A 17,033-nucleotide genomic window follows, 5' to 3' on the forward strand; every position below is an offset into this window, starting at 1 on the left:
GTTCTTACTGGGCACACCATGTCGTCATATCAAACATTGTAAAGGTTCTTAGTTTATTTCTCACCCAAAAGTGTCATCACTACACAACAAAGTTTAAATGGGGAAATGTCCGATTTTATTTATATATATATATATATATATATATATATATATATATGTATGAGTGTGCTTGAATAAATACATATTTCACATTCATTTGTTTGCATATGTTTTTTTCCGGAGATAAAGTTTCAAAAGGAACACTTTTAGACAAGGTTTGTCTATGTCGAAAATTGGTTACCGTTGACATAATTCTGCTGTTGAAATGTCACCCTCGAAACAACAGTTAACTCCAAGCCTTGCTATTCAAGGAGACATGGGGGTGTCCAGTGAAATGTGAAATAAGACAAAGGCATGAAATTATTAGGTTAGGGTACCGATATTCCAGAAGTGTTTTCGACTGGGATATAAAACACATAACTACCCATGGACAAATAAACGCAATAACATATTTAAAGTGGTAATCAGTGAGTCGTTCATGACCCCAGGCTTCCCTCCGCTTCTTGTGTTGTTTATTTATAAACAGTCTATGGTTGTGGGAGAGTGCATAGATGCGAGAGAGAGCGCTTGGGCATGAGGGAGCATGCGTGAGAGAGCTTGAATGTAAACAACAGAGTAGTCAGCTGCTAGCTAGTGGTAGCAGGGACAATGTTTTCAGAAAGGTTCTACTGAACAAGCATCATCATTAGTATTGGATCTGGATCAACTCGAACCAAAAAGAGGTCAGTGTTGGGTTTCGTTACAAATGAAATAACAAAAGAGGTGCGTCCTGGGGGGTCGCAGTCGACTCGCTGATTCCAGGATTTCAGATGCAATGTGAACATGATCAAATGCAAGTTAACCCTTGGCTACAACATAAATTCAGAATATAACCAGATCAAAAACACCTATGATCCAGAACCTTGTGTCACCTAACAAGAAATAAAAGATGTGTGTCAGCCCAGACATAATATACACCCCTAGAGGCAGGTATAGCCCCATGAACACAGGGATTTTAGGATTAGTGTAGGGTAAAGAGGCCAACAACATCTTATAATAGAGCTATGGCTGACATGTGGTCCAGGTAAGGCATAGCAGCATAGATAGATGGATCTAGGTGTGTAAAGACCTCTATAGATTTAATCTGAACTAACTGTTTAAAGGCCAACTGTCATCACCTGATCACCCCATTCAAATGACCTCACATGTACACCACCGACCACCATCTAAATCAAAATAAGGTTCAGGTGTACAGCAAGGGGTTTGGGGATGGGGATGGTCTGCTCTGTGTTTCAATAGGCTATAATCATATCACTCCTAAACCAATAATTTGTTTGCAAGTTGTGATGTCACATTTTTTGACGAGCCTTTGGCAAATTGAATGGGGTAATCATGTGATGACGGTGGGCCTTTAATGAAAAATGTACTCTCAAAAGTAAGGCCATGTTTACAGTTTAAAGTAAACCTATGAAAATTGTCTGACATTGTAGGCCCTCTGCACAGCATTAGATCAATTCCCATTCATTCGCTATGCCAGCCAAACAGAGTTTAAGCTGTCCATGTGTATGTTCCTGTCATCAGTCTTTGTGTGTGGCCTGGTAGATGGAGAAAGTGCTGCATCAGTTTTGGTGTTGGGACTGGGAGGCAGGCAGGGAGGTCGCCCCCTAGTTGCTTGATAGTGGAGGAGAGGGGTCTTTAGAGAGGTCCAGCAGCAGGGGTCTCAGTCCATCAGGGCCTTTAAAGTTAATCTAGAGATGTATTCCAACAGATAAGTCAGAAGAAATATAATTGTTACTATGAGGAGCAAAGAATTCTGTAGTGCAAAAACTAAATAAAACTGCTTCTTTCAAATTCTGTCATTGTAATGTACTTGGTGTAAAATGGTTTGTATGTATGTGGGTTGTTATTAATACAGTCTTCTATAGATATAAATCAACATAATTTGCATTGTGTTATGAAATATGTACTTTCAAGGACAATTTGTGTACAACAGAACAAATACGGTTGTGCATCTCCTCCCTCAATGGTTTAGAGAAAGGACATAGGATGGTTTACAATATACTGTAAATACACTTAGAAGTACCTGTTGACAACATTTGTCTTGCATCCCATGTCCTTGCCTACTTCTCAATTGTATATGATAGAAGAATTTCCAGGGTCACTCCCCTCTGACCGTCTTCTCCAATATAGGTTTTGAAAAGGAGGCAAGGAGAGAGAGAGGATGTAAGCAATTCAGGAAATGTGTTTGGCGAATGTGTGAGTTCGAACAGGTGCGTGGGGCAGACTTGAAAAGTTCTGTTGTTCAAAACTTCCTTCTCTACCCTATCGACTTCAAATAGAATGGGGACTTACATCTGTGTTCTGCCTGTCTGGTCTGTCCTGGTGGAAGTTGTAATAGAGTGCTGCCAGCAGTGTTCTGGCCTCAGACTGATAGTGAAAGGAAAAACGCTTGCTGGCGTACATTAGAATATGGTTCTGGTAGCACTCAAGATCAGCTGTTGATCTCTAAAAAAATCACAAAAAAAGAACAAAGAGAAGTCATAATGAATGCGTCATGAAATCAACTCAATTGTAATCCTCCTTTGGCTGTGTGCATGTCAACCAAGTCAAGGAGACCAATTTTTTGCCATTATTTTCAGACAGCAAAATGTTTGTGGCCAACAAAAAGTCCCATGCTTCATTGTGGGCTATGACTTCCTATTCCAGACGCATTTACAGTGCCTTGCGAAAGTATTCGGCCCCCTTGAACTTTGCGACCTTTTGCCACATTTCAGGCTTCAAACATAAAGATATAAAACTGTATTTTTTTGTGAAGAATCAACAACAAGTGGGACACAATCATGAAGTGGAACGACATTTATTGGATATTTCAAACTTTTTTAACAAATCAAAAACTGAAAAATTGGGCGTGCAAAATTATTCAGCGCCTTTACTTTCAGTGCAGCAAACTCTCTCCAGAAGTTCAGTGAGGATCTCTGAATGATCCAATGTTGACCTAAATGACTAATGAGGATAAATACAATCCACCTGTGTGTAATCAAGTCTCTGTATAAATTCACCTGCACTGTGATAGACTCAGAGGTCCGTTAAAAGCGCAGAGAGCATCATGAAGAACAAGGAACACACCAGGCAGGTCCGAGATACTGTTGTGAAGAAGTTTAAAGCCGGATTTGGATACAAAAAGATTTCCCAAGCTTTAAACATCCCAAGGAGCACTGTGCAAGCGATAATATTGAAATGACCATGTTCAGAAAATGCTCCAAATTGTCCGGAGGAATTATAGAAAGCTACGCCAGATAACAGAAATACTCATCATAAACTTTGACTAAAGATACATGTTCTACATATACAGTAATTAAAAAGATACACTGGTTCTTAATGCAACCGCTGTGTCACATTTTTTTTTAAAGTTACGGAAAAAGCCTAACATTGGAATATTCTGAGACGGCGCTCAGACGTAACAATATTTCTCCGCTATGTTGGAGTCAACAGAAATACAAAATTACAACATAAATATTCCCTTACCTTTGATAATCTTCGATCAGAATGTAGTGCAAGGAGTCCTTGTTCAACAATAAATCGTTTTGTTTCATAATGTTCAATTCTAGTGTCCATGTAGCAGCATTTGCTACCACTTTCAGCTCAAATGCCCAAAAAATGACTTCTGGTCCAGGATAATTTTGCATCAAAACTTCCAAATTACATATTACAGGTCGACGAAACTGGTCAAACTAAGTGCAGAATCAATCTTCGGGATGTTATAATCATACAGATCGAATATCATTCCAACCGGGACATCCATGCTCATCTGAGGCTGATTGGAACAAAGGAAGCACTCTAACGCATACGCGCCTTCAAGCACATGAAAATCTTTGCGACACTTACTACTTTTCTTCACATTAGGTCAAAGTTCACAGCACATGCTCCATTACACTTTCTACTGAATGAGAACATCTAGTAGAAGACATAGGAAGTGTTTCCAGATCCATAACTTGTTGGGAAGGGAGGGGGCGATGACGTCAAAGTTGCCCCAACTTTCAGGATTTCAAAACTAGTTTGGAAGATTGCCTGCCCTGTGAGTTCTGTTATACTCACAGACATAATTCAAACGGTTTTAGAAACTTCAGAGTGTTTTCTATCCAATATTAATAATAATATGCATATATTAGCAATTCAGGACAGATTTTGATGCAGTTCACTATGGGCACGCAATTCATCCAAAGGGGAAATACTGCCCCCTATCTCTAACAAGTTTTAACACTAAATTTGTGGAATGGTTGAAAAATGAGTTGTAATGACTCCAACCTAAATGTATGTAAATTCCCAATTCAACTGTAGCTAGACTATCTTACCCGCATACATCATGGTTGGACGCTTCTCCCTGTCACGGATGCCATGGTTGCCCTCTGTCTCCTATCATACTCTAATTCCACGGATTTCAAAACTCGGTCCTCCATAAAGTGGAGAGCAATATATATTTTAACCTCTAGCGACGAGCAATCCCGTATCCGGGAGCGTAATCATAGCCTCAAGCTCATTACCATAACGCAACGTTTCCTATTCATGAAAATCGCTAATTAAATTAAATAAATATATTGAAACACAAGCTTAGCCTTTTGTTAACAACACTGTCATCTCAGATTTTCAAAATATGCTTTTCAACCAAAGCTACACAAGCATTTGTGTAAGAGTATTGATAGACTAGCATAGCATTAAGCCTAGCATTCAGCAGGCAACATTTTCACAAAAACAAGAAAAGCATTCAAATAAAATAATTTAGCTTTGAAGAACTTCTGATGTTTTCAATGACGAGACTCTTAGTTAGATAGCAAAAGATTATTTGTGTAGACGAAATAGCTTCGTTTTGTTCATCACGTTTGGCTAAGAAAAATACCGGAAAATGCAGTCACTTACAACGCCAAACTTTTTTCCAAATTAGCTCCATAATATCGACAGAAACATGGCACACGTTGTTTAGAATCAATCCTCAAGGTGTTTTTCACATATCTATTGATAATCTATCAGTGGTGGCAGCTGGCTTCTCAACAGAAGCAAACGGAAAAATACTGCAGCTGGAGATTACGCAATAATTGCAACGGAGGACACCAAGCGACCAGCTGGTAGATGTAGTCTCTTATGGTCAATCTTCCAATGATAAGCCTACAAATACGTCACAATGCTGTAGACACCTTGGGGAAAACGTAAGCTGACTCCTAGCTCCTTCACAGCCATATAAGGAGTCATTGGAATGAGGCAGTTTCAAAAAAATGCGGCACTTCCTGATTGGATTGTTATCTGGGTCTCGCCTGTAACATCAGTTCTGTGGCACTCACAGACAATGTCTTTGCAGTTTTGGAAACGTCAGAGTGTTTTCTTTCCAAAGCTGTCAATTATATGCATAGTCGAGCATCTTTTCGTGACAAAATATCTTGTTTAAAACGGGAACGTTTTTCATCCAAAAATTAAAAGAGCGCCCCCTATATCGAAGAAGTTAAAAAAGCTGCGTTAAACAGGATTACCTACACATACTAACCAGTTCAAATAGACAGAAGTGTGCTATATGGCAGACCAATCTGAACTTCTCTCGGCATGTCCATGTCGTAATTTTAAGAATGTTATTCATATTTACAGATGGCATGAAAGTTCACAAGTTCCAGAAGGCCTTTCTGCGGAAAAAAATGCATTTTGATTAAAAAAATAGATGAGACAATCTGGATAAAAAATATACACTAAAAATAATATCAAATATATTTTTTATATCCAAAATAAAATATTTAAAGATACAAATACATTTGTGCAAGCATCCTTACTTGGGTGGATGCCAACCAGTGTCTAAATAGCATAGGAAGTTCAAAGATACAAGTCTATGACATCCTACATTGCATGCATGTAGAGAAGTACAATAAACCCATGCTAGCATTGGGTTAACTCACCCATTCAAGGATGCTTGCTGTGCCTCTCGAACTGATGTGGACCTCAAAGGGTGGAAGGGGATGGAAATCTTCACCTGATCCCTGGTTGTGGAATGGGCACCGATCCACAGGTAGCACATTGTCAGATATATTAAACTGACTTCATTAGTGATGGAAGCATGCTTGACAATGATGTCATCCTCGCAAATCACTTGATGTGGGTCAGGCGTTTCTGTGGATGGAGGTGCGTCTGTGGATGGAGGTGCGTCTGTAGCAGAAGACTCTTATAAAAGGATGGAGTCATGCACTGTCTCTTTCACACTGATGACCTGTAGTCTATCAGTGTGCAGCTGTGGATGGAGAGATCCACTCATTCTGTTTTAACACATAGAAAATGTAGATGCACATTTAAATGTATACATGGCTAAAGGCTTAGAATGATAAACATACCGCACACAAAGTGCAGAAATGTATTCTTTGTTCGAGCTACTGTCCCAAGAATCTTCAAACTCGTCAGACTCATCAGAATTTTCATTCACCTGTGATTCCTTAGAGGGACTCCAGGTCTCATCAGCACCACTCTTGTCTTCACCAATTTCATCATCCCAATCGATGCAATCGCAAATAAGACAGAATAATAATATAATGGCAAATTGTAAATACAAACAACAAAAGTAAGAACACTAGCTCATCACAAATACTAAGAACAATCTTACACACTATTCATTAGGTTATTGACCTATGGTCTCTTCAGAGATGCTCATATTTATCAGACTAAATAGAAGTGATAGAACATAACAAAAAAAGTAAATTCACTGAAAAACATCTGTACAACATTGGTAATACACATAGGGTGATAATGTCTGGGAATAGTTAACGGGGGAAAAAAAACTTGTGTAGCCTGTTTTCGCCTTTTGTTACCTTCATGGTGCTCGCATCTAGCTCAACCACTCCAGGCTCCTCCAGAAACTCATCCCTTCTTCAGAAAAAGAAAGTTGTTTATACTCTAATCATACTAATCATTACTGGTAAACATGTTGAATACTAGAGAGAGAGACATGACAGTACAAGAGAGATACACCCCCACATAGGCTACTCAAAGAAGGCAGGCACAAAGATAGGGCCATAACACAGAAACCAACCATGAATGATGCACACACAAGAAAGTTCACACTACTCAATAGCCATCATTGAAAGGAATAGGAACAGGGTGTCTAGCTAATCCTATTGAAATGAAGCATGTGTTCTCACCCATCTGACAGCATGGATGCCACTCCAATACTTGATAAAGCAGGCAGAGGTAACACTTCCCTTAGAGCGGATTGTGTTGGGGCCTTTCCATAACTAGATATTACATTTTGCGCATGTCCCATTATTATATCTGGCTAGCTAGCTAAGTTTTGTGAATACTAGCTAGCTACTTCACAAAACCTAGCTAGTGAGCTTGCTTGTCAACTCTCCACCAAGTACACAATGTTAGCTAGCTACCTAACATGTTTTCAGTAATGTTCTGTAATAACGTTAGTCACTTGGAAGTCTCAAAAAGGCGAAGCATGTATTGCCGAGCACCATTACAGCTGCTAACGTTACAGTAGAGCACCATTACAGTTTTATCACACTCTAACAGAGAAATGCACATGAGACGTTGGCTAGCCGCCAACGCAAGATAATACAAAAAAACATAACTGTAATGGCAGATCTCCTCCTCTTCGTCTGAAGAGGTGTAGCAAGGATCAGACCATTAAGCAGTGTGGTAAGTGCCCATGTTTTAATAGAAAAGACTGAACACTATGAAATACAAAAACAATAAAGTGAATATAAACGAACCGAAACAGTTCCGTGTGGCACAAACACTGACACAGGAAACAAACACCCACAAACCAACAGTGAAACCCAGGCTACCTAAATATGGTTCTCAATCAGGGACAACGATAGACAGCTGCCTCTGAGAACAATAATCAGGCCAAACACAGAAATAGAAAAAACATAGAAACACAAACAGACTGCCCACCCCAACTCGCGCCCTGACCATACTAAATAAAGACAAAACAAAGGAAATAAAGGTCAGAATGTGACAGTACCCCCCCCCCCGAAGGTGCGGACTCCGGCCGCAAAACCTGAACCTGTAGAGGAGGGTCTGGGTGGGCGTCTGTCCTCAGTGGCGGTTCTGGCTCGGGACGTGGACCCTCGCCACCGACCCTAGAAATGGGTCCTGAATAGGCGGGAGACTCCGGCAGCACTGGAGTAAAGGGCGATTCTGGCATCGCCTGGCTGATTGACGGCTCTGGCGGCTCCTGGCTGGCTGGCGGCTCTGGGGGCTCCTGGCTGGCTGGCGGCTCTGGCGGCTCCTGGCTGGCTGGCGGCTCTGGCAGCTCCTGGCTGGCTGGCGGCTCTGGCAGCTCCTGGCTGGCTGGCGGCTCTGGCAGCTCCTGGCTGGCTGGCGGCTCTGGCAACTCCTGGCTGGCTGGCGGCTCCTGGCTGGCTGGCGGCTCTGGCGGCTCCTGGCTGGCTGGCGGCTCTGGCGGCTCCTGGCTGGCTGGCGGCTCTGGCGGCTCCTGGCTGGCTGGCGGCTCTGGCAGCTCCTGGCTGGCTGGCGGCTCTGGCAGCTCCTGGCTGGCTGGCGGCTCTGGCAACTCCTGGCTGGCTGGCGGCTCTGGCAGCTCCTGGCTAGCTGGCGGCTCTGGCAGCTCCTGGCTGGCTGGCGGCTCAGGACAGAAGGGAGACTCTAGCAGCTCAGGACAGACGGGAGGCTCTAGCAGCGCTGGAGTGGAGGAAGGCTCTGGCAGAGCTGGACAGGCGGGAGACCCTGTAGGCAGAAAACGGAGAGACAGCCTGGTGCGGGGGGCTGCCACCGGTGGGCTGGTGCATGCAGGTGGCACTGGATAGACCGGACCGTGCAGGCGCACTGGACCTCTTGAGCACCTAGCCTGCCTTACCTTACCTGGTTGAATGCTCCCCGTAGCCCGACCAGTGCATCGAGGTGGAATAGGCCGCACTGGGCTGTGCTGCCGAACCGGGGACACCATGTGTAAGGCTGGTGCCATGTATGCCGGCCCAAGGAGACGCACTGGAGACCAGATGCGTGAAGCCGGCTTCATTGCACCTGGCTCGATGCCCACTCTAGCCCGGCCGATACGAGGAGCTGGAATGTACCGCACCGGGCTATGCACACGCACTGGGGAAACTGTGCGCTCCACCGCATAACACGGTGCCTGCCCGGTCCCTCTCTCTCTCCGGTAAGCACAGGAAGTTGGCGCAGGTCTTCTACCTGGCTTCGCACACTCCCTGTGTGCCTTCCCCCCAATACATTTTTGGGGCTGCCTCTCGGGCTTCCTTGCCAGCCGTGTTCCCTCGTATCTCTGGCTCCTCTCTCCGGGCTGCCTCCGCTCTCCTGGCTGCCTCCACCTGTTCCCATGGGAGGTGATCCCTTCCAGCCAGGATCTCCTCCCATGTTCATTCCTCCTTTTTACCACGCTGCTTGGTCCGTTGGTGGTGGGTAGTTCTGTAACGGCTGTTGGTGGAAGAAGGTGAGGACCAAGGTGCAGCATGGTACGTGTTCATGTTATTTATTAAACTGAACACTAAATACAACAAGTAACAAAAGAACAACCAAAACAGCTCTGTCAGGTGCAAAACATACTAAACAAGAAAAAACTACCCACACCACACATGTGGGAAAAGGCTACCTAAGTATGGTTCTCAATCAGAGACAACGATAGACAACTGCCTCTGATTGAGAACCACACCCGGCCAGACAACACAGAAAATCCAAAACATAGAATATTAACATAGAATGCCCACCATAGTCACACCCTGGCCTAACCAAAATAGAGAATAAAAGCCTCTCTATGGCCAGGGCGTGACACCTATATTGTATTGTAGATATGTAGTGGCTTAATAATGTTCTGTTTTATATTTAGTTTCAGATGTAATGTAGCTGCCCTTGAAGCTGCCCTTCTTTTCAATTTCCGCCTAAAATGACATTCCCAAATCTAACTGCCTGTAGCTCAGGACCTGAAGCAAGGATATGCATATTCTTGATACCATTTGAGGAAATGTGAAATTAATGTAGCAGCACATTACACAATAGATCTGGTAAAAGATAATACAAAGAAAAAAGCACCTGTTTTCTAGTTCTATTTTTGTTGCATCATCTTTGACATGAAATAGAAAAGCCACACATTCAGCTAGGAAGCTAGATGTGGTTTACATGGTGTAAACAGTGTATGTGCAAAGTTTCAGACCGATAACTTCAAGAATGAGCAAGCTACATGACATTTAGTATGAAGTCATCCAGGTGTCCCTCACGATTTGCCCAAATGTACCCAAGTGGCCTCCCAAGTTTCCGAATTGGTAAATTGATACATTTTCAAGAACATAACTATAGAAGACAAAAATGCTATGCTAATAAAAAATAAAAGTGTACACACTCCCAGGAATGTCCTACATGATGGATCATTAGCTTCCCTACATAAAATGTACAGGAGACATGACAAGAATGCTGATCCAATATCTCCAAACACAGAAGTGAAATATTTAAGATAAGGGCCAAGTTAGTAGCCAACACTGATCTAATGTCATAAGTGAGCACACCACAAACCACACAAATAAAAAATAATAAATGTACAGACAATTTACAATTGCAGTATTTGGAACACCCTCTTCACAAGATTGTGCTGTTGGTCCCAAATCCCAAGTTTCTTTCTGCTGTAAAGCACTTACCGTCCTCTTACCGCTGGGTATTCACACCTCTAGATGGCCGGGCGGGGGTTTGTTGTGGAGGCAGAGAGAGCAGCAGTCAGACTAAGTGGGGGATGGAGGACTTGAAGTCAGTCTTTACCGCTATTGAAGATAATAAATAATAAAAAATCGGTAATAACTCAAGTTTATTACTTACTTTATTGAACCTTTATTTTAACAATACATCAATTAAACAATACGTCTATAAACTTATATAGAGTAGGGGAACACTGTGGTGAAGTGTGTGTACCAATTTCTTTAAATTAACCTTTATTAAGCATAGTCAAGTTAGTACAAATTCTTATTTACAATGAAGCCTACCCCAGTCAAACCTGATGAAGATGGGCCAATTGTGAACTGCCCTATGGGACACCCATTCACGGCCTGACGTGTTGCAGTCTGGATCCGAACCAGGTGTTAGACGACTGTGCCACTCGGGAGCCCAATGTGTATTGTATGTTGACTTTGACATGTTGTGGTGTTCGAGTGCCTTGCTTGCTATTCATACACATTTCATTAGGGATTATATATATATAAAAACATAAAAAAAAGAAACATCCCTTTTTCAGGACCCTGTCTTTCAAAGATAATTCGTTAAAATCCAAATAACTTCACAGATCTTCATTGTAAAGGGTTTAAACACTGTTTCCCATGATTGTTCAATGAACCACAAAGACACTAACAGCTTACAGTAGGCAATTAAGGTCACAGTTATGAAAACTTAGGACACTAAAGAGGCCTTTCTACTGCCTCTGAAAACCACCAAAAGAAAGATGCACAGGGTCCCTGCTCATCTACGTGAATGTGCCTTAGGCACAAGGAGGCATGAGGTCCATACTATGAGACGCCTAAGACAGCACTACAGGGAGACAGGACGGACAGCTGATCTTCCTCGCAGTGGCAGACTTTGGGTAACAACACCTTCACAAAATGATCAGTACATCCGAACATCACACCTGCGGGACAGGTACAGGATGGCAACAACAACTGCCCAAGTTACACCAGGAATGCACAATCTCTCCATCAGTTCGCAGACTGTCCGCAATAGGCTGAGAAAGGTTGGACTGAGTGCTTGTAGGCCTGTTGTAAGGTAAGTCCTCACCAGACATCACCGGCAACAACATCACCTATGGGCACAAACCCACCGTCGCTGGACCGGACAGGACTGGCAAAAAGTGCTCTTCACTGACGAGACGTGGTTTTGTCTCACCAGGGGTGATGGTCAGATTGGTGTTTATCGTCGTAGGAATGACCGTTACACCGAGGCCTGTACTCTGGAGTGGGATCAATTTGGAGGTGGAGGGTCCGTCACGGTGTGTCACAGCATCATCGGACTGAGCTTGTTGTCATTGCAGGCAATCTCAACTCTGTGCATTACAGGGAAGACATCCTCCTCCCTCATGTGGTACCCTTCCTGCAGGCTCATCCTGACATGACCCTCCAGCATGACAATACCAGCCATACTACTCGTTCTGTGTGTGATTTCCTACAAGACGGGAATGTCAGTGTTCTGCCATGGCCAGCGAGGAGCCCGGATCTCAGTCCCATTGAGCACATCTGGGACCTGTTGGATCGGAGGGTGAGGGCTAGGGCCATTCCCCCCAGATATATCTGGGAACTTGCAGGTGCCTTGGTGGAAGAGTGGGGTAACATCTCACAGCAAGAACTGGCAAATCTGGTGCAGTCCATGAGGAGGAGATGCACTGCAGTACTTAATACAGCTGGTGGCCACACCAGATACTGACTGTTACTTTTGATTTTGACCCCCCCTTTGTTCAGGGACGCATTATTCCATTTCTGTTAGTCACATGTCTGTGGAACTTGTTCAGTTTATGTCTCAGTTGTTGAATCTTGTTATGTTCACACAAATATTTACATATGTTAAGTTTGCTGAAAATAAACGCAGTTGTCAGTGAGAAGACAATTATTTATTTGCTGAGTTTACATGTACTGTATATATATATATACACAGTGCCTTGCGAAAGTATTCGGCCCCCTTGAACTTTGCGACCTTTTGCCACATTTCAGGCTTCAAACATAAAGATATAAAACTGTATTTTTTTGTGAAGAATCAACAACAAGTGGGACACAATCATGAAGTTGAACGACATTTATTGGATATTTCAAACTTTTTTAACAAATCAAAAACTGAAAAATTGGGCGTGCAAAATTATTCAGCCCCCTTAAGTTAATACTTTGTAGCGCCACCTTTTGCTGCGATTACAGCTGTAAGTCGCTTGGGGTATGTCTCTATCAGTTTTGCACATCGAGAGACTGAAATGTTTTCCCATTCCTCCTTGCAAAACAGCTCGAGCTCAGTGAGGTTGGATGGAGAGCATTTGTGAACAGCAGTTTTCAGTTCTTTCCACAGATTCTCGATTGGATTCAGGTCTGGACTTTGACTTGGCCATTCTAACACCTGGATATGTTTATTTTTGAACCATTCCATTGTAGATTTTGCTTTATGTTTTGGATCATTGTCTTGTTGGAAGACAAATCTCCGTCCCAGTCTCAGGTCTTTTGCAGACTCCATCAGGTTTTCTTCCAGAATGGTCCTGTATTTGGCTCCATCCATCTTCCCATCAATTTTAACCATCTTCCCTGTCCCTGCTGAAGAAAAGCAGGCCCAAACCATGATGCTGCCACCACCATGTTTGACAGTGGGGATGGTGTGTTCAGCTGTGTTGCTTTTACGCCAAACATAACGTTTTGCATTGTTGCCAAAAAGTTCAATTTTGGTTTCATCTGACCAGAGCACCTTCTTCCACATGTTTGGTGTGTCTCCCAGGTGGCTTGTGGCAAACTTTAAACAACACTTTTTATGGACATCTTTAAGAAATGGCTTTCTTCTTGCCACTCTTCCATAAAGGCCAGATTTGTGCAATATACGACTGATTGTTGTCCTATGGACAGAGTCTCCCACCTCAGCTGTAGATCTCTGCAGTTCATCCAGAGTGATCATGGGCCTCTTGGCTGCATCTCTGATCAGTCTTCTCCTTGTATGAGCTGAAAGTTTAGAGGGACGGCCAGGTCTTGGTAGATTTGCAGTGGTCTGATACTCCTTCAATTTCAATATTATCGCTTGCACAGTGCTCCTTGGGATGTTTAAAGCTTGGGAAATCTTTTTGTATCCAAATCCGGCTTTAAACTTCTTCACAACAGTATCTCGGACCTGCCTGGTGTGTTCCTTGTTCTTCATGATGCTCTCTGCGCTTTTAACGGACCTCTGAGTCTATCACAGTGCAGGTGCATTTATACGGAGACTTGATTACACACAGGTGGATTGTATTTATCATCATTAGTCATTTAGGTCAACATTGGATCATTCAGAGATCCTCACTGAACTTCTGGAGAGAGTTTGCTGCACTGAAAGTAAAGGGGCTGAATAATTTTGCACGCCCAATTTTTCAGTTTTTGATTTGTTAAAAAAGTTTGAAATATCCAATAAATTTATGTTTGAAGCCTGAAATGTGGCAAAAGGTCACAAAGTTCAAGGGGGCCGAATACTTTCGCAAGGCACTGTATATGGCTACAGATGTAGTGGGGTTTTTACATATTGCATTTGTTTTAAACATGAACATGAAAAAAAGATGAAGACCATGTCTCACCAGTCACTGGTACAGAAATGGTTGAGAAATGCTGTATTGTACGTGTGGGTTTTTGTTGTCAATGTTTATATTACCCCCTTACAAATAGGCCCATTTTTACCAGATTTTTTCCTGCATACAACTTTTATACCTACCTGGCGCATGCCGGCATGCCGGGGACGAGTGGTTGTGGTGGTCTTAAGATGAATGCACTAACTTGAAATATATAAGAGTGTGTGCTAAATGAGTCAAATGTAAACTGGAGACCATTCAGACTGTTGGATAGGAGCCAAAGATAATTAGTCCATTGGAGAACCAGAGACAGGTAAGACCACTGAAACCATTAAGGATAGAGATAGAGCCAGAACCAGAGACAGGGAAGACCCATGAGAATATTGTGTGGATACTAGACAAGCAGGAAATGAGAACCAGATAAACAGGGAACTATAACCAGACAGGCTGGGAAACCAGAGGCAGAGACTGGAGAGTGCAGACAGATTAATCTGGAATGATTAGAGAGCTGTTGATAACTACGAACTTGGAACTCAATCAATTATAGTTCAGTACTTAAATTGTGACAGGGTCATACTAGAAAACTAGAATGTATGCTTCCCTGCTCTGTAAGCCCCTACCTACATAGAATACAGCACATACAAGGGGATGGACAAGTAGCTCTCTAATGATCCATGTCTACACACCCACTGTGTAAAAGCAGTTACCAAGATACATGCACACACACTCGCTCACATTATGCATAAACACACACACACATATACACACATATTCCGATTATTGTTTACTGTACAGAGAGTGGATCTATCATTGCTTGGTCAGAGATAGCCGCAGAAAGCTTTTAAGGCATAGTATTTCCTGGAACTACGCTGCCAAAGATAAACCACTGGATCTTTTAATGGAGCAAAACAAAGCCATCCTTGGAAGCAGCCACAGATAATGTGAACAAATAAGTGTCTCATCTGTGTGAATGTAATCTTAAGGACACAAGGGCTAGCAATGTGCATGCCCTGCCCACCTGACGAGCTCTACTTTTCAGTCATCCATTTCCTGTGTTTGAGGGGTGCAAAATCCATTTGTCACTTAAATCTCGCTGGATTGATTGGTTTAATTTTACTCTGGCGACTCTTTCCCACTCTTGCTTGTGACATTCATTTTAACCATTAACATAGCAACCATGGAAACCAAATCAAATGAATGTGTAGACTTTACAGTGAAATGCTTACTTATGAGCCCGTGTACAACAATGCAGAGTTAAAAAGTAAGAAATGTGCAAAAGAAAACAAAGTTACACAGTAACATCCAATTGAGGTGTCTTTTGAGTCGTAACCCACCATAAGAGTTGAGTGGTAAGCACACAAAAAAATATGAAAATGCACAAGAAATGTCAACCCGCTACCCACCTGGACCTTTGCCGTGACCCACAGTTTCAGAACCACTGGTCTAGACAGCTAGGCATTTTAGCAATGAACCATTGCTAATGTTTGGTCCACTGCATCTGCATTGTAACCAATGCTCCAGGGTTTGGGGGCAGGGGTTGGGTTGGAGAAGTAAGCTCTGTGTGCGCTCTAGTGGACATCATCTCTAATTTTGCCACTAAAAGCCAAGCCACCATCCCCCTCTCTCTCTCTACTTGCACTCTAACTATAGCAACCTCCCTCTCACTGTCTGTCTGTCTCTCTCCCACTTCCACTGTCTCATCCACCACAGCCATCTTTCCTTACTTCCTCTCCCTCACTGTTCCTCTCCCTCTGTCTCAACTTGTCTTCTCTACAGTTTAAAGGGGTTACCATGAATTTGACAGTAATTTACAGGCAGCTCAGTGGCAAGTTAACCTCCTGTAATATACAGTACCCGTCAAAAGTTTGGACACACCTACTCATTCAAGGGTTTTTCTTTATTTGTACTATTTTCTACATTGTAGAATAATAGTGAAGGCATCAACACTATGAAATAACAAATATGGAATCATGTAGTAACCAAAAAAGTGGTAAACAAATCAAAATATATTTGGAGATTCTTCAAAGTTGCCACCCTTTGCCTTGATGACAGCTTTGCACACTCTTGGCATTCTCTCAACCAGCTTTGCCTGGAATGATTTTCCAACAGTCTTAAAGGAGTTCCCACATATGCTGAGCACTTGTTGGCCTCTTTTCGTCCACTCTGTGGTCCAACTCATCCCAAACCATCTCAACTGGGTTGAGGTCGGGTGATTGTGGAGGCCAGGCCATCTGATGCAGCACTCCATCACTCTCCTTCAAATGGCCCTTACACAGCCTGGAGGTGTGTTTTGGGTCATTGTCCTGTTGGAAAACAAATGATAGTCCCACTAAGCGCAAACCAGATGGGATGGCGTACCGCTGTAGAATGCTGTAGTAGCCATGCTGGTTAAGTGTGCCTTGAATTCTAAATAAATCACAGACAGTGTCACCAGCGAAGCACCCCCACACCACCACACTTCCTCCTCCACATGGGAACCACACATGTGGAGGTCATCCGTTCACCTACTCTGTGTCTCACAAAGACACAGCGGTTGAAACCAAAAATCTCTAATTTGGACTCATCAGACCAAAGGACAGATTTCCACCGATCTAATGTACATTGCTCATGTTTCTTGGCCCAGGCAAGTCTCTTCTTCTTATTGGTGTCTTTTAGTAGTGGTTTCTTTGCAGCAATTCGAGCATGCAGTCTCCGCTGAACAGTTGATGTTGAGATGTGTCTGTTACTTGAACACTGTGAAGCATTTATGTGTGTCACGCCTGCT

General features: G+C 42.9%; 1 protein-coding gene and 1 pseudogene across 2 annotated transcripts in view; one reads left to right on the plus strand and one right to left on the minus strand.

Annotated features, from left to right (window-relative positions):
• The window catches only part of adcy8 (adenylate cyclase 8 (brain)), a 258,557-nt gene that overhangs the window by 106,407 nt on the left and 135,117 nt on the right, over window positions 1–17,033 (plus strand). The gene's annotated exons all lie outside the window — the stretch shown is intronic.
• LOC149981665 (uncharacterized) lies at window positions 1,683–9,491 on the minus strand (annotated as a pseudogene).

This window comes from Oncorhynchus mykiss, chromosome 8 (assembly GCF_057628025.1).
Source record: "Oncorhynchus mykiss isolate SJ-2025 chromosome 8, ASM5762802v1, whole genome shotgun sequence".
NCBI classification, from domain to species: domain Eukaryota; kingdom Metazoa; phylum Chordata; class Actinopteri; order Salmoniformes; family Salmonidae; genus Oncorhynchus; species Oncorhynchus mykiss.